The 26,300-nt window shown below is 43.5% G+C and overlaps 1 long non-coding RNA gene across 1 annotated transcript in view; it reads left to right on the top strand.

Annotated features, from left to right (window-relative positions):
• The window catches only part of LOC133370784 (uncharacterized), a 59,613-nt gene extending 36,341 nt beyond the window's left edge, over nucleotides 1-23,272 (top strand). The window contains exons 2-3 of the long non-coding RNA XR_009759200.1: nucleotides 14,157-14,286; nucleotides 23,169-23,272. This is a non-coding gene — a long non-coding RNA (uncharacterized LOC133370784). The remainder of the gene's footprint in view (nucleotides 1-14,156; nucleotides 14,287-23,168) is intronic.
• The last annotated feature ends 3,028 nt before the right edge of the window (nucleotides 23,273-26,300 follow it).

Raw genomic sequence — 26,300 nt, 5'->3', positions numbered from 1 at the left:
AACTGTCCTACAGGAACAAGTCCCTTATAAACAAAAAATGAAGAAAAAAATTCTAAAAATCCCCAAAAGACAGTTAAACCAAAAAACATAAAAACTCAAAACTACCTAGATATAAGAAGATGAACTTTCATAGACTTTTAAAATTATTAGAAGAATTACTTATTATTGAACGCACTAAGGGAAATCTAAATCGATCTTCCCCGGCTCAGGAATTAATGGTAAATGTACCGGAACCAAAGATTTCAATACAGCAGACAACTCCCCAGATCTTAACCGTAGCTCCTGATGATGCTCCTTGCCCCAATAAATCTACAGAACGTCTCATCGCATGTGCAAAGAAGGATACCTGCACCTCCTGGAATCTACGACTTAGTACCAAGTCCTTAATTCTATCTCAGGTGCCTTATCCTTATTCAGCAAACTGCTATAATACATATAAATTCTTCAATGTTAAGTCTTACATTCAGCATCTTTTACAGACTCAGAATTTAAATCTATTCAACCCTACTGATTTAATTAAAGTTGAAATTCTACAAAAAACATGGTCCGGTATGTCAGTGCTACTTATTTTTAAAACTAGTACTGCTGTGACTTCATTTTTTGAGAGAAGACATTGCCTTAGTGATTGGGATATAAAACTTCATAGACATTTTATTAATACAGCTACCCCTTACTCTCTTATACCAGAGCACTCACCTTTCAATCTGCAAATATCTTCGGCAGATCATTTTGGTGCATTACCATCAAAATTTGATACTTCTGCTACCACCCTTGAACACACTGTTTCAGCTTCAGATATCCAGAAGATCTGTTGTATCCCTCAATCACAAAATACAGCTATGAGAAGGGCGCCTGAAGAGACTGACTCTGTCTCTGCACCATCAGCTGTCATCTCAAAACCGTCACTATCAAGTCTGATACATGTCACCGCTGAACAGTCTAATTCTGTTCATCCATTTGCTGGCTCAACTCTATTCCAAGAACCTTCTCTTTGCTGAATCACTGAAAAACAGCAATCAGAATTGTGTGGACCCTCTTTAACATCTATTGTACCCAAAAAGGACTGGTTAAATCAAACAACTATTAGACCTATATTAACAACATTAGGAAAAGGGAGATATGATCGGCAAACCGCCCTTCAATATTTCAAGAGCCCCCGTCCATCTTACTGCATAGTAACCCCTACTCGACTCCCTCAAGGAATGGAACAACCTACCTTGAAAAAATTAACATACTTTGACCATCTAGTCCTATTTTGTAATGCGAGATCAGTCAATAACAAGACCGCAATCATCTACGATCTTATTTTTTTTAATAATTTTTATTCAAATTTTTCAAAAAACAAACAAAACAAAGTCAAACAACAAAAACATAACAATACAACAAAAGAAAAAAAATAAAATAGTTGACTTCCGATTTGTCGCAGATCAGCTATAAGTATATAATATATATCAAACCTGTCCCTTAATATATACATACAGGATCACTTTTCTCCATAGGCTATCTTAGTTAATCGTCAAATCCCAATATCATCATTTTATTTTGATCTTTCAACAAAAAGTCTAAGAGAGGCTTCCATTCCTTAAGAAATGTGTCTGTCAATTTTTCTCTAAGTAAACATGTCAATTTATCCATCTCTACTAAGTCCATTAATTTCAATAGCCATTCTTCCATTGTTGGTGTTGATTCCATTTTCCACTTTTGTGCATATAATAATCTTGCTGCCGTAATCATATATAATATTATTCTTCCATATTTCTTTTCTATTTGTTTATCCATAAAACCCAATAAAAAAAATTCTGGTTTTGACTGAATATTTATCTTTAGAATTTTTTGCATCATCCTACTTATCTGTGCCCAAAATGATTTTGCCTGTTTACACAGCCACCACATATGATAAAATGATCCTTCTTGTTGTTTACATTTCCAACAAACATTAGAAACATTACTATACATTTTTGACAACTTTTCTGGAGTCATGTACCAACGATACATCATTTTATAGAAATTTTCTTTAAGATTATAGCATAATGTAAATCTCAAGCCTTTTTTCCACATATTTTCCCATTGATCCATTTTTATGTTATAACCAAAATTTTTGCCCACTTTACCATACACTCTTTTACTTGTTCTTCTTCCATATCCATTTTCAGCAAGAGTTTATACATTTTCGCAATTGTATTTTCATCATTTGTACACAAACCTATTTCAAAATCAGATTTACTTATTTCAAACCCATACATTTTCTTGTCCATTTTATATCTTTCTAACAATTGTAAATAGGCAAAATCATCTATGATCTTATTAAAGAGAAAAATGCTGATTTCGCATGTATAACCGAAACCTGGTTAGAAGATTTAGGGGGAGTCAATCTTACTAGTCTTTGCCCACCAGGATACTCTGCTGTTCATCAGCCTAGACTTGGCAGCCGAGGAGGGGGGGTAGCTTGCATTTATCGTGAATCTATTCCTTTGTCCAGACTACCTTGTCAACATCATCCTGGTCATGAAGCCCTTTGTTTAAAGTTAGGTCACCGTGAACCCATCGTTATTTTACTGATCTACTGTCCTCCTCATTCTCAAATGGAATCCTTGCCTGAGTTATCCGACCTAATTTCAGAATTATTACTAGAGTCTCCCAAGCTTTTAGTGCTAGGAGACTTCAACATTCACACAGAATCTCCATCTTTACGAATAGCACAGGATTTTCTAAGTATGATGTCCACTTTAGGATTACAACAATTAGTACAGGCTCCTACCCATATCCATGGCCATACTTTAGACCTCATCTTTCAGCCAGACTCAGATAACAACAACTTTAAAATAGATAATGTAGGCATTTCTCCGTTACTATGGTCCGACCACCATTTGATACAATTTAAGCTATTAACAATGCCTCTTGCTTCTGAGAATTCGTCCATCACTAAATTATATCGTCCCAGAAGACTACTAGATCCAGATACATTTGTATGTAGACTCCATGATTACCCAGTTCCTCATATGGGAGAATCAATTCATATTTTGACGAATACTTGGAACAATTTGCTGACAAACACAGTAGATGCAATGGCCCCTCTCCACCTATTGAAAAGGTCTAGATCTAAATCAGCACCCTGGTTCTCAAAAGAACTTTTAATAAGGATGTGTTCTTATCGATGTCTTGAACGGCGTTGGCAAAAGACAAAGAGTTCACTCGACCAAGTTCTCGCCAAGAAAGCGGCTAAAACCTACGCCTCTGCTAGACTAGCAGCTCAAAAATCTTTTTACTCGACTACAATTGCCTCAGCAGGAAACCAATCAAAAGAGCTTTACCGGGTAGTGAATGGTCTTCTGCATCTACCACAACCTATTTCAAATACGGTCCATTCCCAAGTGCGCTGCCAAGATTTCGCTTCATTCTTTGAGGCTAAGGTTGCCCAGATTCGTTTAACCCTAGATGCAGATGAACTGACACACTCTACTGACAATACGTCCAAATCTGTATGCTTGACTATACATTCCACCTTTTGCCCTGTTCAACCAGACGACATTCATCAGTTATTAAATGGAATGAATCCTACAACCTGCACACTTGACCCATGTCCATCATGGCTCATAAAATCATCTAGAGCTGAACTAGCCAGTTGGCTTTGTGTAATTATTAACTCTTCTCTTCAACAAGGCTGTTTACCTGAATGCCTGAAAGAAGCGATAGTCTCTCCATTATTAAAAAAAACCCTCTCTGGATCCCTCTCTGTTAAACAATTTTCATCCAGTGTCAAATCTTTCTTTTTTGAGCAAAGTCATTGAAAGAGTCGTAGCTATGCAGCTACAAGCGTTTATTGATACCATCGACTACTATGACTCCTGCCAATCAGGCTTTAGGCCATACCACGGGACAGAAACAGCTTTAGTTGCATTAATTGATGACCTTCGACTTGAATTGGATAAGGGCAATTTATCCTTACAAATCCTATTAGATCTATCAGCTGCTTTTGACACGATCGACCATACCATTCTTTTGGACCATCTTTTTGAAATGGGACTCAGAGGTTCGGCTTTACAATGGCTTCGCTCCTTCTTAGAAGGCAGGTCTCAGAGGGTCGCTCTTGGGGATTATCACTCAGAGCCCTGGCCACTATGATATGGCATCCCGCAGGGTTCTGTTTTATCCCCGATGCTGTTTAATATTTATGTAAGACCTTTAGGTAAGATCATCAGAGAATTTGGTATTCATTATCATCAATACGCGGACGATACCCAGCTCTACTGTTCCTTTCCTCCGGACACTAAAGAGGCTATCGACCCCCTTAATCAATGCCTTGCTGCAATCCAGAACTGGATGAATAGAAACAAACTGAAGTTCAATCCCGAAAAGACAGAAGTTATTCTAATTGGAAAAAACCCCTCCCAAGAAGTTGTAAATTTACCTTCATTGGATGGAGTTCTTCTTCCACTTAAGACCCAAGTTCGCAGCCTGGGCATAATTTTGGATTCAACCCTGACCTTAAAACCTCAGATTGCGGCTGTTTCCAAAGCGGCTTTTGCTAAATTAAGACTTGTCCGTCAGCTCCGACCTTTCCTTAATATGTCTGACTTAAAAAAAGTGACCCAGGCCTTAGTAACCTCGCGGCTAGACTATTGTAACTCCTTATATGTCGGCCTCCCTTTCAGATCACTTTGGCCACTCAAGTTGGTACAAAGAGCAGCAGCCAGAATGATTACGCAAACTGGCCCTCGAATTCATACTACGCCTCTCCTTTTTCAACTACATTGGCTTCCTATTGAACTCCGACACCAGTTTAAAATTCTGGTTTTAACTTTCAAAACCTTACATAGACTAGCGCCGTCATACTTGTTTAACCGAATCGTAGAATATAAACCATATCGGCCTGTGAGATCGATAAACGAGCACACTCTTATTATTCCATCAACTTTTACTGTCCATCAAATAGCTACCAGGAAGAAGGCTTTTTCAATTGTAGCCCCTACGTTGTGGAATAACCTACCACCTCAGATACGGCTCTCCTCCTCTCTTATTGACTTTCGACGCCAGACTAAAACATTTTTATTTCAGCAAGCTTTTAATACCTAAATAGTGACATAGTCGTTTTAATGTTAACATTATTTATCTGTTTTTTAGTTGTTTTTATTCTATGTTGTTTGGTAATTGGATTATGTTTATTTGTTTGCCGCTCTGAATTCCGAATTTCGGAACTAGGGCGGGATATAAATCTGCTAAATAAATAAATTTAGTATTTTAATATGTGTTTTTGTCTGTCTTAAAAATGTTTACAATTTTGAAATTTGGATGTAGTTTTAAAATTGTTTAAATATGTGTTTTAATTGTAGATGGAAGTTTTAGTTTGTACACTGCCCAGAGAGCTTCGGCTATGGGGCGGTATAGAAATTTAATAAAATAAATGAATAAATAAATAAATAATCTGGAAACTAAAGACCACTGTTCTTCAACCTTGGGTCCCCAGATGTTGTTGGACTACAACTCCCAGCAACCCCAGCAACCTCAGCTAGCTTAGCCAATGGCCAAGGATAATGAGAGTTGTAATGCAACAGCATCTGGGCACCCAAAGTTGAAGAACAGTGTACTAGATCATGGATAACTCTGATCCAGGAGAGGTCATAGCTGGTGAACCAAAAGCACCTCATGAGATGCACACCACTTAGGACTCCGGTGACAGAGCTGGACTGGCCATGTTCTTTTAAAAGCAGTGCCATCCCATCCAGAATAGATGGGACAACATTCTCCGGGGGAGATTCATTTGTCTGTTTGAAAAACTTCATTTGTTCAATAAATTCTAGAGCTGAGTACAATAATAAAAATAAATTATAACAAAAACACAGATCTATAAAGCAGAACAAATACCATAAAAATAATTTAAATGCTTAGACAAACAAAATGTCTTAACCAGGTGCCAAAAAGACTGTAGCATAGGCATACACTCTAGGTTTCCTATAGTAACCAGCACATAAATAGATGCATACAGCAACACATATAACTGTGTAAAAATACAGATTTATTAGTATACTTAAGCTACAATCCTAACCATGTCTATTCAGAAGTAAGTCTCGCTGAATTCAATGAAGCTTACTTCCAGGCAGGGATGGAAAGTTCTCTCGAGCTTAGTTCTCTGTGTTTCTCTTTTTTGTAACCTGAAATTTAGTTCCCCACATTTCTGCCACGATTTGCAATTTTTTTAAAAAAAATCCTCATGAAAATGCATCAGCTTTTCAGTGCGTATTTCTCCTGATAAACATATTTTAAATGCAGTTTTGATGAATATACACAATTTTCCAAGCACTATCACCCAATATAATATGTTTTCATTAATACATTTATTTTTGTGCATACTTTCCCCTAATATAAGCATTTTTGTAGACTTTACTTAGTTGAAGAACTGCATTGCAAAAATGTACATTTCGAAGGATGGCTGTGTTTCAGTTCTCATGTCATTTCAAAAAGTCCATATCTGACAGATTCTGCTTTAAATGCAAGCTGAACAAAATTTCTCCTCCTTCCCTACTCCCAGGCAAGTGGGGTTAGAATTGCAGCTTCATACAATTATACTACAGAAATACAGCACAACATGGTGCTTGACTCTTTTGTATGACACACATACAATACACATATTTTGGTTTATAATTTTATATATAATTTTATATATAGTTAGTCTGGCAATTTGTTTTTTAAAAAATGACAATTCACAAGTGGCTTGGTCATAAACGGACATTCAATACAAGAGTTGGCCTGACACAATCAAAGCTCAATCAAGTTGAGACAGCCAAATTCTGCGTATAAATCCATTTGAAACTGACTCCTTTTCCATCCCTACAATAGGAGTCAAACAAGATAGGTTTCACACAGCAGCTTGGAAAGTTATCAGGATTCCACTATCCTCCTTTGTTTAGTCTTCTGAACATCTTTATTTAGTCGTGGAGCATCTGATTCTGCAGCACTGCCAAAGTCAAATGTGGACCTGATCCGTGCTTAGATGTGAGACCACTGAAAATCCAGCTGGGTTGTGCAAGAATTTGTTTATTTCAGAATTACATTTGAGCTTTTTTGGAGACTCCATTCATTTCATTACTCGTTCATTAAAACTGTATTTGGTCTGTTAAATGATCATTAAAGTAACATTTGTTTCACTACTGTCATTCTTTCTTCTTCCATTTGCTGCTCCCCCCCTTTCGCTTACTATTTTTTTGCCACTTATGTCAGTGGCAGCAGTGAAACTGACTTCATCACCTGCCTCCTGGTGGGCACCATTTTAGTTTCCCAGATGCCCCAGACACTGCATTGTTCCAAAGAATCCTGAGGGGAAACAGCGGCCCCTGTCGGTAGCCACCATTTTTCCTGTGGCCCAGAACAACAACAGGACAACTAGAAAAGTAAAATGGTAGCCTCCAGGGAACAGCCACTGAAATCAGCTCTGCAATACTAGAGAGGGGAAGTCATTGCCACTCTCCTCCAAATGGGTACGACTGGATCAACAAAAGCAAACCATTTCGTAACCAGTGCAAATTGGAATGAATGGGTTCCATTATGCTTTTCACTTGTCAAGAAATGAATGCATACTCCTAGCGCTTAGTGCAATGCTTTATGGGATGATCTCATTGCCTCAGATGATGTCAGTAGGAGCTGTTGCCAGGCAAGGGAAGGCCTGCCTCCATCATTACCTGAGCAAACTTATTATTTATTTACAGCACTAAGATACCCCACCCTTTAGCCAAAAAGAGCAGCTTCCAAACTCAGTTCAAAGATGGTCCCTGCCCTCAGGACCACAGTCTAAAAGGACAGGGCACATGAGGAAAAGGAATGGGGAGGGAGGGAGGAAAATGAAGCTCAAGTTCTTCCAGTGACGCTTCTTATAAACACAGTTATATAGTTCTCCTTATGCAAATTCTGGCTGTCTGGGATAAGCAGCTCCTCAGCAGTGTCAAGGCAGTTCTGGCTTCCTTGCTTTCCATGGAAGCATTCTTCCCCCAAAATCAAATCCAAGAGTAAGAACATAAGAACATCAGAAGAGCCTGCTGGATCAGGCCAGTGGCCCATCTAGTCCAGCATCCTGTTCTCACAGTGGCCAACCAGGTGCCTGGGGGAAGCCCGCAAGCAGGACCCGAGTAGAGAGGGTGACAATATCCAGGCCAGGAAGACAGGGCAGTTCCTGCCACATACGTCTTCCCTCAGCCAGTTGACTTGACGGCAGTTAGAATCCTGACAAAAAGGTGCTTGATGGAGTCAGCCTCACTCCTCGCTGATGTCAGCAGTGATTCTGGTTGACTGGCCTTCCATGGGAGCATTCCCCCACCCCGATCAGCTCCAGAAGCAGAGCTGGTGACATGCCCAGGTTAAGAGAAGGAGGCAGCCCCTGGCAGACAGTTCTTCCCTCGGAGTTCCAGAGGTCATCAGCGTGAGCTGCTGCCTGTCTCAGCCATCGGTTGAGTGGAGCTCCACTCCCTTGCATCAAGTAAGCTCTGCGGCCGAAGAGCAACACCAAGCAAGGCCAAAGGCAGGAGGCTGCCACCTGAATAACCTGGAACCTCAGGGACTCCACCCTCTTATTTCTGTTTCTGATGCCAGGCTGAATGTGATTCTTATTATGAAAACCTTTTGTAAGCTGCTTTGAGAGTCTCTCAGGCTACAAAGTAAGTTACAAGTTTTTCAAATGAATGAATGAATGAATAAAAGATATAATTACCATATAATTCTGGAGTTACTTTAACTTGGCTTACTTTAGACTGACACTAATGTTCAGGGTCTTCTTATACCTGTGGCCTCTAGAGCCTACTGGACTCCAGCTCCCATCAGACCCAGCCAGCACGACCAATGGTCAGGGATTATGGGAGTTGTTGTCCAGCAAAATCTGGAGGGTCACACATTCCCCATTCTGTGTCTTAAACAATGGGAACCCCATCAAAGCGTACCTGTTCTCCTGAGAGTGGTGAACTGGTTCCTGCAGGTTGGGCCATGGTGACTCTCCTGTACTTGTTCTGGCGTGATGCCAGTGTCAATGAGATGAGGTGCAAATTCAGAAAAGATCTTCCCCATTGCCACTCTCGATGGAGCGAAAGAGTGTGGGGGGAAGGCAAATGAGATTGGACTCTAAGCCACAAGCACTCCACGGTGATCACACAGGATTGACACTAATGAAAATGAGATTGGATGCAAATGCAGAGAAAGTCCATGGGGGGCATACCAGAGTGACACCACTATAAATGGGATACGATAGAATTCTGGAGTTATTTTAACTTGGCTTACTTTAGACTGGCATTAATGTTCCATTTTTTAGATGGATACATGGGAGAGCTTTTTTTAAAAAAGAGAGAGATTAAACATAAACCCTAACTTCATCACCTTGTTTGTAATCTGCAAATTGCCCCCCACCCATTTTGTCTATTCTTCAGGGGGCAGGGAAAGCTACAAATATTGGCAAAGCTGTCCATTGTACTTGGTGAAGAGAGTCTGTCCCTGTATTGCCTAGGCAATTGGGGGATGCTTCCTTCTATTAGTAGTAGTAGTAGTAGTAGCAGCAGCAGCAGCAGCAGAAGCAACAGCAGCAGCAGTAGTAGTAGTATTTCTCACTTTTCCTCCAAGGATCTCACGGCATACAGGGCCCTTCTCATTTTATCCTCAGAACAACCCTGCCAGGTGGTTAAGCTAAGAGACAGTGACTGGCCAAAGGTCACCCAGGGAGCTTCATGCCTGAGGCCCCATCTGCACTACACATGTAAAACAATATTATAACATTTTGAATAGTCTATCAACATCCCCTTGCACTGAGGAAAGTCTTGCTGTGTGAGAAGCGTCTGGGAGAGGCATTGTGCTAAGAGACTGGAAAGGGAGTTAATGAGGAAATTAGCCAGCCATTCATGTTGTACGCAGTGAATGGAATCTCTTGCCTGCTCTCAAGGCCGGAAGCTCCGTGAGAGACATGGTTTGCCTTAAGGCTAGATTTATGGGTTGTATCCAATGCTAGTCTTACTCAAAGAAGACCTATTGAAATTAATGAACAGGATTAAGGCCCCATCTGCACTATACATTTCAAGCTGTATTATACCACTTTCAATAGTCAGGATCCTGGTAACTGTACTTTGTTAAGGGCACTGAGTGTTATTAGGAGCAGTGGCAAATGGTGGCCCCATGTCAGTGGGGCAGTGGAATCTGCTTCTGGTTTTAGTCTGAACTTTCAAGGAGCTGTCCATTGCAATTAATGGGCATGACTAACTTAGGTTCATTAATTTCAATGGGTCTGCTCTGAGTAGAAATGAGTTAGATACAACCCATCAACTAAGCTAAATTAAACCACACCACCCTTAAAATGTTGGAGAAATGTTGCCCCCTCCCAATCTTTGGGGGGAATCATCTTGTGCCCTCTCCTGAAGTATTGGAAAGGGTCTCCCATGCCTCTTTCCATTTGATCAAGCAGCAGAAAGAGATTTGCTTTCGTTGTTATGGATAGCCATCTCAAGTATCTGGAGAGGCTGTCATACCAAATGACGAAGAGAAAAGACAAACCTAAATGCCTCTGACCCACAGGCCAAAAGACTACGTAGCTCAGCCTCCCCCAACCTGGTTCCCTTCAGATGCTTTGGACTGCAACGCTGTAGTGGCTAGGACTGATAGGCATCACAGTCCAAAACACATGGAGGGCACCAGGTTGGAGAAGGCTGGCATTGCAAATCCCCCAAGTTGCCGGTATCCAGAACTCTTTTAATTGCAATTAAAGGGGGGGAGGGGTTGTATAAATATTTAGCTTGTCTCTATTCTTCAGCTTCCTCTGCCTAAAGGTCATCCGAGATGAAATAAACAGGCTGTCATCAAGCTGGACCGATTCTGTCTGAGTTTTGAGGGCAAGGTAAGACAGGGGCTTAATGGAGCCAGGCAGCGCAGGTGAATCACTGGAGCAGATAAGCCCCATCCATAATGAATTCCTTTCTTTACACTGAGCTCCTCTCCCCACCCGGAACCCCTAACTCCTTTAATTTAAAAGCTCTGTAATCTATTCCCTTGCCTGCTGCTGCTTAAACTTGTGTTGATTTCCTTCTCTGGGCCTCTCAGGCATGACGTTCTCCACTGTGGTCTGCCTCTGCCTTTGTTCGCTTTCCCTTTATTCCAGGTGAGCAGCTGCAGCCCGCTGTATTCCCTTTCTGTCTAGGTACTTACAACAGACTCTCATCCTGTCCTTTCCATTCCTTGTTCTTCCTTCCTTTCTTTAATGCATAAAGACATGAAATCTGCTGTAAGCGTGCATGCTATTTTTTTTTTCTCATCTTCCCATCACACCAGGGCTGCAGTCCCATATACACTTACCTGGGAATAAATGTCATCGAACTTAATGCGGCCTACTTCTGAGTAGACATGCATAGGGTTGTGCTGTACGTAAGGGGAGAAATTCAGTTCAGCTTTCACTTAAAGGCTAACCTAATTGATTTTCACTTTCCAAAACAGTACATGAACCAAAACGCAACCATCCTTTATCCTTTAAAAATGGCCACTTCTCCAGCCACATAATATGTACCAAAAAATGCATATATAAGATAAAGTGTCTGTGCAAATGTATATATCTGTGAAAATAACATGTGCATTCTATTAGGGGAAATTGCTCTGCAAAGATGAGTCTATTAGGAAAAACCATATACACAAATGTGCATATTAGGAGAAATGTGCACTGGAATGCTGATGGAATTTTCATGAGAACTGATTAGTGTTTTTTGTTTTAAAAAGCAAGCTAATTATATGCAATATAAGCACATGCGTTATCCATATAATACATATAAAAGTGCTGTCCCATACTGTACTATATTTCTGCAGCATGATTTTATAGTAACACATATGTATTTTATACAGTTATATGCAACACAGTATGTATCTCTTTAAGTGCTGGTTAGTTTAGGAAATCTGGAGTGCATAATCTAACTATATAATATTTTTGCAAAATGACACATTGCAGTTTTCTTGGCTGCAATGTGACTACAGCATGAACCAGCCACACTGGGCTCAAGACTAGGGGTGGGGAGGAAAGCAGATGGCCAGATGAGACCAAGTGGACAGAGAGAGAAGTGGCGGCATGACCCAGCCATGCTGGGCTCAAGGCTGGGGTTGGAAGGAAAGAGGGTAGGCAAGTTCGGGTGGAGAGTGGGAGGAGAGGGTGCCTTGGTGATCTGGGGGAGGAGAGAGGGGAAGGGGGCCTTGGCATGTGAAGCATGCAGGGGTGCAGCCCCTTGCATTCATTTATATTATACATATAACATTGCTTATAATATTGAGAACTGCTCATATTTTTCCTGGAACTGGGGTAGGACTCTTACTTTTCATCAAGATTAAGGAGTTTGATGAGAATTAGAAAAAAAAACAGCATGGGTATACTTGATGTTGAGATTTTCAGAAAATTCCATCCCTGCTTTTGACCATGTTTTAATCAGGGGACTGGAAACAAAGCCCTATGAGAGACTGAAGGAACTGGGCATGTTGAGTCCTGAGAAGAGAAGACTGAGAGGAGATATGATAGCACTCTTGCAAGTACTTGAAAGGCTGTCATACAGAGGAGGACCACGATCTCTTCTTGATCATCCCAGAGTGCAGGACACAAAACCTGGGCTCAGGTTACAGGGAGCCAGATTTCAGCTGAACATCAGGAAAAGCTTCCTGTTATGAGTGGTGCGACAATGGAACCCATGACCTAGGGAGGTGGGCTCTCCAACACTGGAGGCCTTCAAGAGGCAGCTGGACAGGCAACTGTTGGGTATGCTTAGACTCCCACATTGAGCAGGGGGTTGGACTCGATGGCCTTATAGGCTCCTTCCAACTCTACAATTCTATGATTCTTAACACTGCTAGATAGCTGCTAGGGCCATGCACCAGATTTGGCCAAAGGCAGGATCCCCAACTGAATCTGGTGGGCTTTGGCTGGCTTGGGTTGAGACAGCTGTGATGTTCCTGTATTAATGTATATATGGTAAGTGCTGTTTGTATAGAAGATACATGGTAAGTGGAATGAAAGAGGAGGGGGAGTAAATGAGCAGTAGAATGCTGGATGATTGGCTGAGTGTTCGGATGGCTGAGAGTATAAATGGAAGGATGACAGTTGAATCTGGATGGACGTGAGTGGGTTGTTTTGGTGGAGTTTGGAGGTGGGTGTGAGTTGGTGTATGTCAGGAGAGTGTGGAGAAAGAGGGAGGTGGAGTTCGGATTAGTAATAAGTCAAATATCACAGTAATAGATGAAACCATAAGCTTGTAGATCATTATCAAAGTTATCTTGTTATTAATGTTATTTAATAAATACTATTTTGGTTTACCGAAGGCCTGATCCTTGGCTGGGGTTTCACAGACCAGAAGGGAGGGTAAGGTAATAACCAAGGCTGAAGGGAAACAGTAACAAATGGTGGCAGCGGTGAAGAGGAGAAGATAACATTATAAGTATCCAGAGCAACCCCGAGTTATGAGTTATCTGCATTGATACAAGGGGGTTGGGAACAGCATAGGCACACAGTCATGAATGTAACCGGATAGAGAGACTCAGGCAAGGTCTCTGGGAACATTGGTTGTAGAACGTGACTGGTGGTGCTGCCTAGCAGGGGGTTCTATTGAGATCTGTGCTAGAGCGGAGAGAGAAACCATAAAAAAGGACAGTCCGGACTGGTGGAGTCCCTGGTGGTGCCTAGTGAAAGGCAGTAGCCACGAGCAGGTAGGAACCTGACCGGGAGAGCCAGGGTTAGTCCGCCCACCTACAGCAGTACAGGGCTGTCAAAAGGGTAGCCAGTTGGAGGGTGGGACAAGGAAAGGCAATCATGCATTCTTACTAGAAAGCAAGTGTTAAGAGTATTGGTAAAGTTAGCAGAATTTAACTGAGTGTAGCTTCCTCAGCATTTCTGTGCAGAGTAAGTATGTGCAGTTTACCTGAAAGCAAGCTTTGCTTAGAATCACTGAGACCTTAGACTTGTTTCAAAATAAGAAAAGGCTACTTTGTTAATATAAATACATGCTTAATAGGAAAGGCTCAAGTTCGAGCTAACCAACTGAGCTGGATGCGCAATGGCCAGACCTGGTCATTAAGAACATGAGAAGAGCCTGCTGGATCAGGCCAATGGCCCATCTAATCCAGCATCCTGTTCTCACAGTGGCTAACCAGTTGTCCTCATTTTTGCCCCCATGCTGGAGGAGTGAGACAAAGGGAGGATGCCTGATCTCCTTTGGCTGTCCTGAGAAAGAGGAAGAAGAGGATGGAAGTGAGGTCAGCTCCCTGAGAGTATCAGTTTACAGTGGAAGGAAAACAGGTAGAGGAACCCAGGTAAGGATTGGCAGCCTAGCCATCTGGAGGACCCTCTCTCTATCTCCTCGTAGGTATGCAATGAGAACCAAATAGGGGTTGCTCTTGCCATACTTCCAACAGCAAGCGCCCTTTGCCTCACTGGGACTTCCTTTCAAGGAAGCATACATAGCAGTAGCAGCTGGCTAAGCAGGCAGGGCGGCATTGCTTCCCTTGCTTCCCAACGCGGCACATCTCTGCCAGTTCTGGAGAGGGAGAGATGGAGGGGTAAAAGAGTGGGGAGCTTGGCATGGTGCAGGCACAACAGCAGGAGTGTCGGCTTGACTCAGCCACTGCACTCTCGCCGCACTGAGTTCCCTGCTGCCCTGCTCCTCTGGGTAATTGGCAGCAATGAATGGCATTGGGAAGCCACACCTCCCTCCCCGTGCCACCTTGCCAGCCACCACTGTTTGAACCCCTGATTAAAGATGCAGTCAGAGGAAAGGGAATGCATCATCTCCTCCTTCCCTCACCTCTTCCAGCCGTGTGTGTTTAATCAGGGGTTTAAAACTGTGATTAAATATGTGGGGGGGGAGAGGAAGAAGAAGACCCCACCCTTTTTCTCCACTTCCCCCCCGACCACATGCTTAATTAGGATTTAAAACTCCTTACGGCTGACCCCTGAACTGGTTTGGGTCCTGGATCTGGGGCAGGCTAGGCCTTGATCATTCCGCGTCAGACCAGGACTTATCCAAAGTGCTGATTCCACCTCCAGATCAGAGCAGGGCGTGTATACACAGCCCTAAAAGCGGCACTCCTAGCAGTGCACTACTTGACAATTTTAGGAGCCGAGGAAGCTGCCTTATCCTGAGTCAGATCATTGGTCCCTCTAGCTCAGCAGTGTCTATGCCAGTGGTCTTTAACAACATCTGGGAGCCAAAGGCTGGACTACAACTCCTATCATCCCCAGACAGCATGGCCGATAGTGAGGGATGATGGGAGTTGTAGTCTATCAACATCTGGGGACCAAAGGTTGAACAACAGTGGCCTACACTGATTGGCAGCGGCTCTCCAGGGTTTCAGGCAGGATTTCCTCCCAGCCTGACCTGGATATGCCTGGGACTGAACAAAGCAGATGCTCTGCCGCTGAATTATGGCCCTCCCCCTTCTCAAAACCTTGCTGGTTTGACCAAACTGCTTCCTTGTCTTCCTGAACAGTGGGAATGGGTCAGCTCCCTTGGCCGGTGTTATTGGTCTTGCTACAGTTCATGGCCAGAACTTGGTAGAAGTGCACCAGATGGATCCCCTAAGGGTACCTCTGATTCAAGACCCACTGGCAGGCTGGAGTCCTTTGCAGTGCATTGCCGCAGCCCAAGTTTAAATGGTTTTACAAAAGACAATGATGCTGGGAAAAACAGAAGGGGGTAGAAAAAGAGGAAGGCCAAACAAGCGATGGATTGATTCCATAAAGGAAGCCACAGATCTGAACTTACAAGATCTGAACAGGGTGGTTTACAACAGATGCTACTGGAGGTTGCCGATTCATTGGGTCACCATAAGTCGAAATCGACTCGAAGGCATACAACAACAACAAACCTTCAACATTGGTCAGTTGAGGGGGGGAGCCTAAAAACTCAATTGATAAGATATTGTCTTAGCTAGGATGGCTCAAAGAGAGATGGGGACAGGACTTCCCCTCCCACTGAAAGGACACCTTTCTAGTGTAAGGCAAGTGGCCAGATCTGTGCAACTCTTATCCGTTAGGGCTTCAATAGTCCTAACTTCACTACTGACACGTTAGACAGCTAATATGGATAGAGTGGGACGTTTCCATTGTTTTGCAGACCCACTGAAATTAATGGGGATGACTAACTTGGATCCATTAATTTTAATGAATCCACTCTGAGTTGAACTTAGCTGGATCCAACCCAGTGTTACCATAGATTGTGGGCACCTGAGTTCAAATCTAAGTGCAGCAATTAATCTCCCTACTATAAGGCTTTGGGCCAAGACACTTTGCCTCAGTTGCTGTGATGCTGAGAATCCCCTCTCCTAAGAAATGTCTCTGGTTGCTATGAATCCCTTTACAGTTTCTTTTGAAATTCCTGAGGTGTTTTACTTGGGAAGGTAAAACCCCAAAACACTTTAAATTTCATTCTAAGAGGAATGTGAGTTAACTCTAACCCCATGTGTGCTGCTGAAGTCTTAGAAGGGTGAGCTACAAATTTGATGAATAAACACCTAGTTGTACAAAAATCAGGTGGATGGGCTCATATAATGTGAATGTAGGAATCTGCCTTATACTGACTCGGCCCATTGATCTATCTAGCTCAGTATTGTCTACACCAACTGGCAGCATCTCTCCAGGATTTCAGGAAAGAAAATCTCTCTCAGACATACCTGGAGATGCCCAGAATTGAAGCTCGGAGCTTCTGCATTGCAAGTCAGATGCTACGCTACTAAGCTACAGCCCTCTCCAAAGTGATGCTGACAATGACTCTGCCTATACCACTTTTGCAATGCAGCTGAATCATGCAGGATCTTCCCTTGAGCACTAGGATGACCCCAACACATGCACCAAGGCCAGATGAGGGCACCTCGCAGCTGACCAGTAGCTGACCCTGTGCTCTAAGACCACAGCGTGGAGGCTTGGACTGTAGATCTACTACCTCTTGAATTCTGGACGATTGACAGAGAGATACCCATTAGCAACAGAACGTTGACCAGTGCTGTGTTTTGTGCATGCAAGGCTTCTGAATTGATTTCCAGGGACCACAGCAACTGATGCAATGATACTGCAGGAGGAGCCGCCCATACCTCAGTGACAGAACACATATTTTGCATGCACAAAGTTCCGCACTTACTCCTGGCACCCGCAGCATTGGGATCCTAGGTTAGCAGGGCTGAGCCATTGGAGAACCACTGCCATTCAGAATAGACAGCATCTGCATTTATTCCATAGTTGTTAACAACAGTATTTGGGTAGGTGCCAAAAGTCATCACAAGCTTTGCCCAGCAGAGCACATGATTTGCATGCCGAAGTTCCCAGGTTCAGTCACTGCCATCCCCACTTACAAAATTCCAGGCAGCAGCATTGTGAAAGTTTCTTGCCTGAAACCTTGGAGATCATCTGCCATTCAGAGTAGAAAGAACTCGGTCAGACAAAGTACAATGCATATTTCTCAAATCTAGGGGAAATTTGTCTTAAAATGAGGCCAATCAGTTTAGAAAGACATTAATCTTTAGTGAAATTACTTGTGGGCTTCTGAGAGGCATCTGGTTAACTATGGAGATTAAGGAACAGAAAATGAGCCAGAAGCTGTTAAGAAATATGCACTCAAAGGGGACAGGAAAGTTGAAGGTCTTCAGGACATGGGGATTTCTACATCCTGCTGTCCAAAAAAGCTCACTTGTCAGTCACAGCTCTGGTTTCATTCATTGGCTAAAAACTTTGAAAGGTAGGGACAGTCAGGCTGGCTAACCTAACACAAATTGCTGAGGTGGCCTGCATATTTTGCTTCTTATCTTTCATTCTAGAAGAATGAGAGTCTTGGAACCCATCTGCACTATGCATTTAAAGCAGTATGATAGCATTTTAAACCGTCATGGCTTCCTGCAAAGAATCCTGGGAACTCTAGTGTGTTAAGGGTGCTGAGAGTTGTTAGGACCCTCTCAGAGAGGTGGGCAGAGGAATCCAAATGCTGGGGAGCTGGCAGAAGAGGGCCTGGTGGAGGAGGAGCTGGCGGAAAGCTCCATGGGATCTTCCTCCTGCTCAGGAGCCACTGTCCTGGCTGAACCCTGGCTCGAACCATGCACAAGCCAACTGGAGAGCACTAGCTCCCACGAATCGGCCTCCCAGGGAGTAAGCGCCCTCTGTAGAGGCCCAATTACATTTTTTTACTCTGTCGGGCTTTTGGCCAGTGGAGGGCTCTGAACACAGGGGGGATCTTGTGTAAGTCCACCGCACAGCTCCTCCCTCCAAGCCATCACAACACTCCATTGTCAGGGCTTCCAACAGCCCTCCATCTACTGGGCTGGCCATCCCTGGCGGACTGCTGGTGCCATGGCTCAGCTGGGGCAGAGGGCTGCTGCCGGTGGAGGCTAGCAGAGCCCGACACAGCCAGGAGCCTGCTGGCACCGCTGGGGATCTGCCGCATCCAACTTGCCCTAGCCTGGCAGAAAGGCAAGTTGGATTGCACCCTTAACAGCTAATCCCTCTTCCCAGAGGAAGGGCCATAGCTCAGTGGTAGATGATCTGCCTTCCACGTAGAACATCCCAAATTCAACCCCTGGCACTACCAGGCTGGGTTGGAAGAGAGAGCTGCTGCCATTCAGTGTAGACAATACTGAGCTAGATGGGCCAACAGTCTGACTCCCTGTAAAGCAGCTTCCTGTGTAACTCTGAGAATTGTATCTCTGTGAGGAGAATAGAGGTCTCCTAACAACTTTCAGCACCCTTTATAAACGATGGTTCTCAGGATTCTTTGGGGGGGAGTGGTATTGTAGTGCTTTAAATGTACAGTGTGGATGGGGGTCAGTTATCTAAAAATGAAAGGTCAGAGGCCTGCCCTCATGCTGATGTGGGCCTTGGTTGCAATTGCTCCGATTGCACCCTTATAATTCAGACTGTGGGACTAGGATGCTGGACTAGATGGGCCTTTGATCTGATCCAACAGGGCTCTTATGTTCTTATGACTTTCCTAGGAGGTTTGAGGAGACACGGTAGTCAGGGAGAAGTCTGGAGCTCTGCCTTATCCATCTCCAGCTGCATCTGCTAGTCCTCTTCATTCTCTATGCATAACTAACAGGAAATGGCCTGTAAACAAGCTTTTTTTGTTGAAAAAAACCTCTGAAAACAAAACTGCTGCTTCTTCCTCCGATGACCCAGCCAAAATCAGAAGCTCTAATTGTCGGGTGGGCATCGCAGCTGGATGCCGCTTAAATTGGTTCTGATGCCAAGAGAGAGAATTGTTCCCTTTGATGCAGAATATGCAACCAGAGAATATAAACACTTCTAAGCAGAACTTTTCTCTCTCCCCCACCCTCCACATGACAGTCCATAACAGTAAGAGGACATCAAGAGATGACAGAGGCCCAAAGCAGCCAGTTAGCTATGTGGATGCCTTGTAACATCTGCCACAAGGCATCTCTTCTCTTTCTGTTTTCTTAAAGAGTCTCTTCGGTCATTTAAGAAAAGCTGCAGAATTTCTATGCGCTTGACCGATCTCACCTTCAGCGCCTGGAATTTGTTTTAGCTTTAGCCATTTTGCTTCTGGCCCGAGAGTTTAAGGTCCTGAAAAACATGGTGCATTGTTCTCTGAGGGAACACCTGTGCCCATATAGATCTGCCTAGCTACCAAAATCTCAGGATCTTTGTTGTGCTACAGCCTGTGGACCTACATCTGGTAGCAACCAGAGGCAGGGCTTTCTGTGTAGCAGCACAGTTTATGGAACAATCTCCCCTTAGCAATAAGGCAGGCATTGCTGAGGGTTCAGCCCCTCCTGAAAACACATTTATCCACCTAGAGCTTTGGAGGTAGCTTACACCTGCCCTTGAGAACTGGTATTTATTATTGTATTGTGTTTTTTTTTTTAAAAAAAACACTTTTAATTGGATTGAATTTTAAGGTTGAAAATTGCCTTGGGATTGACATAGAACATGGGTTCCCAAACTTGGTCCGTGAGTTTCATTCAGATGGTTCATGGCATGTCCACCTTAAATATTCATATTGATTTTAATTGTATTTTTTATTGCTTTTCTATTTTTATTGCATTACAATATTCTATGGAATTCAAATAATTCATAATTCATAATACAATAAGACATGATATAAGAAATAAAAGCAGCAATAGAATAAATTAAAAATCATACAGAAAAATCATTAAGTGATCTGCCAAAACCCTCAACAATTTTCAAGTGGCTCATGCAGAAAAGACGTTTGGGAACCACTGGCATAGAAGGTGGTCTATAAAGGTTTAAAAATAAGTGAATAGGAGGAGATGCACCATCAGTGTCGCAAAACGACATAGGCAGACAGACAGGTCCCTGCTCCCCCCCAAGACTTTACAGTGTATTATTTATTTACTTAAATATTTAGAGACCACACTTTCCACACAAATACAGCAAAGGGGCATACAACATACACAATTACTATAACTTTGAAAAGCATCAGCAAAAGCCAGTTGTAAAAAAGAAATTGATATTTCAAAGGCCTGCCTGAGGAACCCAGTTTTTAATGATGCCTGAAAGTAGGCAGGGCTTAGTCCTGTGGAGCCTCCCTGACAGTGTCCACAGGGTAGGGTGTGCCACGTTAAAAGCACAGTCTCCGGTAAAGGCTGACCGAACTTCCGGGGAACCACCAGAAGTGCCCCATCCTAGAAACTCAGTGATAAAGGTGGAGCGTAAGGACTTAGCAGGTCCTTAAGGCACTCTGGGCCCAAGCTGTTTAACGGCTTTGTGAATTAACACAAAATCCTTGAACCTGACTCAGTACCAGTTTCAACAGACAGCAACGTTTTAGCAGATGTGGAAATCAATAAGGAACACAGGAAACTGCCTTATAGCAAGCCAGACCATTGCCCCATCTAGTCGACACTGACTGGCAGCGGCTTTCCTGGATTTCAGGCAGTCTCTCCCAGCTCTACCTGAAGATGCCAAGGATTGAACCTGGGACCTTCTGCATGCAAGGCAGATGCTCCTCCACTGACCTACAGTCAGGGGTGGCTCAACAAGTGATGGATATGGGCATCCACATTTCCTCACACAAAAGCTCTGCTTTGACCCAGAGGTCAAGCCAAGGGTGTTCAAAATACGGGGGGAGCTCCCCACACACACCTGGGGGGCATGGGACATCTGGGGGGCTGTCCAGTCCCAGGGAGGGATAGGATCATGCTTTCATCCCATACCAATCTGAGTGAATGACTGTCCTCTGGCAGAAAAATGCCATTGTTCCACATCTGGATTTACGCACATAATTTTATTTACCCTTCCTGCCCCAGTGTCGTTTGGAAAGAAGGAAGCTCAGAAAGAGCTGCTGCTTTATGCTTATTTCCTTTGGGTGGGGAGGGGAGGTCACAGATATCCTGCCCTATTCCTCTTCCAGTGTCAATACAGAATCACAACATGCTACCCCCTCGACTTGTCTGTGTGCTACAGTCACCTTCGTTGGCCTTCCTAGGGATCCCTTGAACTGTGATAAATCAAAGTTGGGGAACTTTTTTAGCCTGAGGGCCACATTCCCTTCTAGGTAACCTCCCAGGGACTAGAAGCAAAAGTGGGAGGCACACCATATGTTAATGTATCCACACACCCCTGCTAGGGTTGCCAGGCTCAGGGCCTGAGAATGATTCTGTCTCTTTAAGAGAAGAGAAAATTCAGCCAAGTGCAGGTGTTCTTGCAACACTGTAATGGGAAAAACCACAAGGTGAAATTCTCCCTTCCCCCTGCACAACTTTTAAAGATACAGAAGACCTCTTGGAGGCCGGGCCTGGCAAGAAGCATTATCAGAGTTGAAAGACACATTCCAGCCAGGCAAGGACACTCGAAGAGGGGTACAAAGCAGGGCTGGTGAGAGGTGTGGCCTAGACAATCATAGAATAGTAGAGTTGGAAGGGGCCTATAAGGCCATCAAGTCCAACCCCCTGCTCAATGCAGGAATCCAAATCAAAGCATTCCCGACAGATGGCTGTCCAGCTGCCTCTTGAATGCCTCCAGTGTCAGAGAGCCCACTACCTCTCTAGGTAATTGGTTCCATTGTCATATGGCTCTAACAGTTAAGAAGTTTTTCCTGATGTCCTGCAACTTGAGCCCATTATTCCGTGTCCTGCACTCTGGGACGATCAAGAAGAGATCCCGGCCCTCCTCTGTGTGACAACCTTTGTGACAACCTGTCTGACAAATGGTGTATGACCTGGAGAGAGTCCCTGAGGGCCAAATAGAGAGGCCTAGAGGGCCGCATACAGCCCCCAAGCATGAGCTTCTCCATCTGTGCTATAAAGCTTGGAGTTTGTCTGTGCAATAATGAGCGCTGACCTGGTTTGCCTGCTGTTTTCAAGGCCCCTTTGGGTAGCTCTTCCATCCTCTAAAATTCTGTGGTTGGCGGCCTGGGAGAGGGAGTTCTTTCTGGCGGCCTCTAAGCTGTGGAATCCCCTCTTCAAAGTTCATCTGACCCCTTTATTATCTAGCCCAGTGGTTCCCAAACGTTTTCCCCTACGGAGCACTTGAAAACTGCTGAAGGTGCTGATGAATCACTTAATGATTTTGCTGCTGGTTGTAGCATTGTGGTAGATGCTGTATGATATTTAATTGCATTCGAATGGCTTTTTTCTTATAGAAAAAAGTTGTAATTGACTTCAAATTGTAATACAAGACAAGAAATAAAAGGAGCAATGATGCAATTCAATCAATTTGAGTATTTAAGGCAAATGCACTGTGGTCCATCTGAGCGAAGCTTGTGGGCCACCGTTTGGGAATCCCTGGAATGGCTTTTGTCATAGGCTGCCATATCTTTTCCTTGGCCTTTGACAGCAGAGATTACATATATGGACCCATTCTGCCCTTCTGATATAAATTGTTTCAATGGAGTTTAATGTTTATTCATAAATATATTTGTATACCACTATTTTGTTAAAAACATCAAAGCAGTTTACAAGTTAAAACAACCACCACCATGCAATAAAAACATTACAAAATACAATAAAAATGAAAGGTCAGCTATTGCAAAAAGACATCTTTTTAATTGCCCACACAACAGAACAGAAAGCTTTTCAGCAGGGATCTACAAGTTAAAACAGGTTTTAAAACAGTTCAAACAGATTGTTACAACCCAACCTGGGTTATGGTGAAGAATGGTGGGTAAAAAATCCTATAAATAAATGAATACATGTCTCCTGCCTGCTTGGTTTAACTTAAACTCTGGTCCTAGGGAGTCCTCTCCTATTCGCCATCCTGCCATTTCCATAAGTTGCTGAAAATTGAGGACATCATGACAAGAAAACACAACCCCTTTGCAACAGAAGAATGAAACTTCCCTTTTGTGGGTCCATGGGCAGAAAAATGTTATACAAATATACACAGTGAATAAATGGGAAAGAAGCAATATCACTGTTTTTTTGTTTATTATTTGTAGCTGAATTCATGCAAGCATGTCATGCAGGTTTTTAGCCCTCTTCCTTTTTATTTTTGTAATGGAACCAGCATCTAAAACAGAGATAATCCCATCCAGTCTCAAACAAGGCCTTAAACCCTGATGAGCAAAATTCTGTACCTAATGTGGCATGTTCCTGGAGGATGATATTTGAAGTAGGACTTTGTTATCATTAGGTCAGTAGCAGTAGCGTAGTGGCAAATTCAGAAGTGCAGAGTCCCTTCATGATAGTCACAGCCGTGCCCCCTTTTTTTGCTGCTGGATTGAGAAGCAAATCTTTGTTAATGCCTTCTCCCACAAAAACAGACATCCCTAGGAGCCAATAACCATGAAAGGGGGAGACAGTTAGCTACTGAGAAGAGTCTTCTCAGTAGCTAACTTGCCTCCTTTCACTCTGATTGGCTCCAATCAGAAAGCATGTTAGGAGACTTTTGCAGTGGCTAACACACTCCCCTTTCATGCTGATTGGCTCACAAGATGCTAGAGACATAGGGGCCCTGCTCCCAAAGAAGTAAGAGGTCTAAGACCCTATGAGACCCTGGATGACTACACCCCTGCTCAGTGGAAGAGCATATACTTGGCTTGCAAAAGGTCCCTGGCACCTGCTGAAACCTAGAGAGGTACCTGAAAATGTGGAGAGACTCTGCTAGTCAATGTAGCCAATACTGAGCTAGATGGAAAGGGCTACATTTCAGCGGTTGAGCAAATGTTTTGCATGCAGCAGGTCTCCAGTTCAGTCCTACAGTATTGCATAGACAATGCTGAGTTAAATGGGCCAGGCTTTGTATAAAACAGCTTTCTGTCCTGTAAGTGTTAATATCTTATCCTCTATTTTGGGGAAGGGTTGCAGCTCAGTGCTGGGCTTCCATGGACAGGAGCGTGTTAAGGGGACCTACTTCTACACCCTCTCCCCCTGCTCTTCCTTCTGCAAATGGACACAGTCACAGGGAACGCTCAACTCAACAGCTTTTGTTAGGCATTAAGTGTTAAAATGCACTCTAAACATGATCCCCCCCAAGAGCTCTCCTGCAAACAGTAAATACAGTCCTTGCTTTATTGGTTCAAGCACAGCTGTTCCTTCCTTGGCAACCTGTTTTCTGGGGCAGGAACAAAGAAGGAAGAAAGCCTTTCTCATTTCCTTTCTAGGACCTTCCCATACTTCCAACTAAGCAAATGTTGAGGTAAAGGGGTCCACTGAATGAGGTCCGCCTCCCCATCTATGCTAACCCTATTCAGGATGGCTCCTTTCTTCACCTACGATGGTAGCTCACTAGGCACACAGGTTCCGTTTCCAGCAGTTTTCTCACCATCTATCTATCTGGCTTGATAGGGCTTCCAACCTGCCCCGTTAGTACTACTAGCATTGCCAGGTCTCTGATTTTCACCCGGAGACTCTGGGCTTTTGGGGAGTTCTCCCCAGGTCTCCAGATGAGTCACCCCAATCTCTGGTTTTTCTGGTTAGCCACCTGGCTGTGCATGCATGTTTTGGCCTTGCATATGCCACCACCTGCTGCAACCCACAACCACCGCTATGGCCACAAGCAATCCCCAGAGTTCCCCCTTGACACCCCCCAATTGAATGCAGTTGGCACCAAAGCTGAGGGGGCACATCAGCAGGCCCAAATCTCCCTGGCCTGCCCTGATTCTGACCTGGCAACCCTAAGCACTGCCTCTTTCCCTTCTAGTTATGTTTAATGTACCCCTCCCTCTTCAGCTAGAGCTACTTTTACAGAAGGATGTGTGGCATTTTCAAGGTCATTTCCTGCAGTTGCGTCTAAATCCAGCTGTTTTCTATCAGAGTCCCTGCCAGCAACCCCTGTGGAATGGGGCTGCCAAAGGTAGGAAATGTGGGATATGGCAGGGTGGTCCCTAGTGGTCCTTCACATTCAGTGGCAAATAAGGATGGAAAGATCTGCCAATTTTGGTTCTCTCAGTTTCCCATTTTTCCAAACTCAAATTCAGTTCTCTGCATTTCTGCAACAATTTGCAATATTTCTTCTTCTTTTAATCCTCATGAAAATGTTTCAGCATTTTGGTGTGATTTTCTGCTAACAGACACATTTTTGTATGCACTGTTGACTAATGTACACATTTATGCAAGCAATTTCTCCTAACGTGATGCACTTTTGTATATTATTTTCAGTAATGTATTCATTTTTATGAACGCTTTCCCCTCGTATATGCATTTTTGTAAACACTGTTTGATTGGAGAGCTGCACTGCAAAATTTGGATAAGCGTGACTTTTGAGGGATGGCTGGGTTTTGGTCCTCATGTTTCAGAAAGTGAAAATGTGATTGATTCAGCTTCAAATGTGAACTGAGTTAAATTTCTCCTCCATCTCTAGTTGACAGAGCACATGTTTGGCACACAAAAGGTCCCTGGTTCAATGCCCAACATCTCAAGGTAAGACTAGGAAAGGCTCCTACCTGAAAACCTGGAGAGTCTCTGCCAGTCCGTGTAGAGATACTGAGCTAAATGAAGCTATGCCTTATATTATGCAGCGTCATGTGTTCCTGTGTGTGTGTCTGGAATGGTACAAGGATGGTGTTATTAAATGTCTTGCAGAGGTCCAGGCCCAAGGATGCTTAGAACAAATTAGTTACAAGCATTTCTACTTTGGTGACAAAGCTGGATTTTAACATGGAATGCTCCATTCCTGGCTTGGCAATGCATGCTAATTAATACTGATAGCAGCTGCTGAACGGCAAACCTGGTGCAGTTGTGATAACGGCAAGGCCTGTGTAGATCCAACCAGACTCTCGCCATTCGGCTCTAACTACTTTGTTTTAATGTCTCCAGCCAATCCTGGGGCTATTCAGCAAACGGCCTTTTGTAAGACATAAACAGGGAGAAAATCCGGTTTCTCCCTGCGTCTACCACAATTGTACATTTTTTCCCCTAAGCCTGTC

The sequence above is a fragment of the Rhineura floridana genome, chromosome 15 (genome assembly GCF_030035675.1).
Source record: "Rhineura floridana isolate rRhiFlo1 chromosome 15, rRhiFlo1.hap2, whole genome shotgun sequence".
NCBI classification, from domain to species: Eukaryota; Metazoa; Chordata; class Lepidosauria; order Squamata; family Rhineuridae; genus Rhineura; species Rhineura floridana.
Note: the sequence above shows the minus strand (reverse complement) of the source record. Positions and strands in the feature narration are given on the sequence as shown.